Here is a 3,688-nt window from a genome sequence, read left to right as displayed (position 1 = left end):
TGAAGGAGTAAACTAGCCCAAAATCTCAAAACTGAGAACTGCATGAAAAATCTATGTTTTTGTCTGCCGAGTCTTGCCTTAATTACTCTTACATATTTCATTTGTTTTCAAATAAATTAATACATTTCCTGAGAGCTTTTCTTTTGCATCGTAAAATAAAACCTGTAGCTGTAGTCTGTTACCCTGGTAATCAGTTCTCACGAGAGCACAAGCTGAATTTTCTCAGTGAGTTTACTCTGGCGTCCAGTAATGATGCTCATTAAATATGCGCTTGTATCCGAGCTGCACCAATCACATCGGGTTATCTGATATAGGCGGGCCAGAGGCGAGCTAAAGATGACGACAGCGCTGTGACGTCGAAGTCATTAGTAAACATTGCAAGATGGCTCTGGATGAACACCAGTTGTTTGAAACGGCTTTGGCCGCTACAGTGAACGAGTTAGACTTGGCTTTTTATCTAAAAGAGGAACAGAAGACGGCGCTCGAATCCTTCCTTTGCAAGAAGGGCGTTTTTGCTGTTTTGCCGACCGGATACGGCAAGAGTCTAATCTACCAGTTATCTCCGCTGGTATCTAAGCGTATGGGGCTTGTTGTGATTGGTCGTAGTGTTATCCAATTGCGTGCAGTGAGATTTTCAAATGCATGCTTGGTGCCGCCCCTCGAGCTGGCCGAGCTTCATTAGTCGACGCCAGACCATTAATCTTTCACATTTAAGTCTGGATTTCCAGGCTAGTAGTCTAGTGCCTTTTTTGCCAAATAATTTTGTCAGATAATAAATACCATAGCCAAGTTTAGTGTTTTGTACGGAGGCCCTAAAGGGACATGCTGGTGGAAACTTTGAGTTCGCTCACAAAGCTGTTGTGTTCTTTGAGAGAACGCAAAAACACTGCCAAATAATTTATCCTCCCATCTCATATTTTTCCCCTCCTATTTAAAATATTTACAAAATATATAAAATATTTTCCTATTACTCACTTGTAGGTTCATTAAAAACAAATATCCCTTCCAGACGTCACTTTTGGCCACTACTGTACATTAAAAAAAAAACACATTTAAAAAAATATTGCAAAATAATATTGGCTAAATAAGAGGAAAATAAGAAGAGGAGAGAAGAGGAGAGGAACGCATGAAGAGGAGAGAAGAGGAACACATGAAGAGAAGAGGAACGCATGAAGAGAAGAGGAGAGGAGAGGAACGCATGAAGAGAAGAGGAACGCATGAAGAGAAGAGGAGAGGAGAGGAACGCATGAAGAGAAGAGAAGAGGAGAGGAACGCATGAAGAGGAGAGGAACGCATGAAGAGAAGAGGAGAGGAACGCATGAAGAGAAGAGGAGAGGAACGCATGAAGAGAAGAGGAGAGGAACGCATGAAGAGAAGAGGAGAGGAACGCATGAAGAGAAGAGGAGAGGAACGCATGAAGAGGAACGCATGAAGAGGAGAGAAGAGGAACGCATGAAGAGAAGAGGAGAGGAACGCATGAAGAGAAGAGGAGAGGAACGCATGAAGAGAAGAGGAGAGGAACGCATGAAGAGAAGAGGAGAGGAACGCATGAAGAGAAGAGGAGAGGAACGCATGAAGAGAAGAGGAGAGGAACGCATGAAGAGAAGAGGAGAGGAACGCATGAAGAGGAACGCATGAAGAGGAGAGAAGAGGAACGCATGAAGAGAAGAGGAGAGGAACGCATGAAGAGAAGAGGAGAGGAACGCATGAAGAGAAGAGGAGAGGAACGCATGAAGAGAAGAGGAGAGGAACGCATGAAGAGAAGAGGAGAGGAACGCATGAAGAGAAGAGGAGAGGAACGCATGAAGAGGAACGCATGAAGAGGAGAGAAGAGGAACGCATGAAGAGAAGAGGAGAGGAACGCATGAAGAGAAGAGGAGAGGAACGCATGAAGAGGAGAGAAGAGGAACGCATGAAGAGAAGAGAAGAGGAGAGGAACGCATGAAGAGGAGAGGAACGCATGAAGAGAAGAGGAGAGGAACGCATGAAGAGAAGAGGAGAGGAACGCATGAAGAGAAGAGGAGAGGAACGCATGAAGAGAAGAGGAGAGGAACGCATGAAGAGGAGAGAAGAGGAACGCATGAAGAGGAGAGAAGAGGAACGCATGAAGAGAAGAGGAGAGGAGAGGAACGCATGAAGAGAAGAGGAGAGGAACGCATGAAGAGGAACGCATGAAGAGGAGAGAAGAGGAACGCATGAAGAGAAGAGGAGAGGAACGCATGAAGAGAAGAGGAGAGGAACGCATGAAGAGAAGAGGAGAGGAACGCATGAAGAGGAGAGGAGAGGAACGCATGAAGAGAAGCGAAGAGAAGAGAGGTTTGAGAATCAGGACTGTCTCGTGTTTATCCAGAAACACTCATAAACACTTTAATGCTCAGACACTGTGATCCATAACTCAGACATTTATCAATGCAACACATATTAATGAGTCCAAACACTGGAAGAGCCGATTTACAGCATTACAGAGAACATCGCCATCGTTTACTCAGAGTTCCCTAAAGAGAATGACAGATTACTGCAAATATCCTCTTGAAAAGGCTAGTGGAAGGAGAAGACACAGGAGAAACCTCCAGCTGATCGCTCAATCTGCCGGAGAAGTGAAGGAAGAGGAGCTGAGGCGGTTTCGTGTCGGTATTATTGATTTGTCCCGACAGAACATGAGAGATCGAGAAGCTTTCACAGTTTGAGTGACAGATACTGTGCGGCTGTTTTCAGATCATTACATTTAAAGGGACCAGCACACATTTTTAAGATTATTATTATTATTTTATTTTTTGCCCTTGAATTGCACTTTTGTTGCTACAAAGATAGTCATTCATTTTTACCATTTCTTCTTCTTCATCTTCTTCTCTCAGTGTGACTGAACACTCAACACATCTTTATAAACATGGACAGTCATTCATGTTTTCTGAAGTCATGTGGGCTTGCGTCTGAAATCACAAACTCTCTCAAGTACTTTTTCTAAATAAGGACTTTGATTGTGCTAAAAAGTATGTTCAACATTTGAAGTGGATCAAAACCTTTCATCAAAGTTATACATGAATTTTGAACAACACCCGTTCTTGTCTTAGGACAACTTTGATGAACTTGTTTGATCCACTTCAAATGTTGACTACTGTATTACGAATGTGTGTGTGTGTAAACCTACATTCTCCATGCTGTCATTGTGGCTTTGCTTATTGCCTCATTTTGTCTCATACTGTGTTTCACCTTCTATTTAATAGTGAAGTCTGGATTTCAGATGCAGAGTTTTATCAAAATCACTGTAGATTAGACTAGTCACTTAAGTTAGATTTTAAAATGTTAAATATCAAGTGCAACTTCGTTAATGTCTTACATGTGATGTGGGACAAAGAATGCAGGTTTTTAATTTCGTTTATTTTAGTTTTTGCTTTAGTTTAACTTTTTTTGCCAAATCATTTGATCAGATAAATACTTTAACAAAGTTTAGTGTTTGTTCTTCCCTCATATTTAAAACATTAAAAAATATTCATAAAACACATTTTCCTCATATCTCGATGGTTTTATCAAACTTGTAATGTCATTAAATACACATTTCTCTATTCCACCATTGTTTTTCCCCGTGAACATGCGATAGACAGACGTCTTTAAAGGGATACTTCACCTCTGGAAAGATGAATGTGTATTTAAAATGGGTCATTTATGTAGAAGAAATGTGAAATTATTT

The sequence above is a fragment of the Squalius cephalus genome, assembly GCF_949319135.1.
Source record: "Squalius cephalus genome assembly, chromosome: 8".
NCBI classification, from domain to species: domain Eukaryota; kingdom Metazoa; phylum Chordata; class Actinopteri; order Cypriniformes; family Leuciscidae; genus Squalius; species Squalius cephalus.
The sequence above is the reverse complement of the archived record's forward strand: the minus strand, read 5'-3'. Positions refer to the sequence as shown.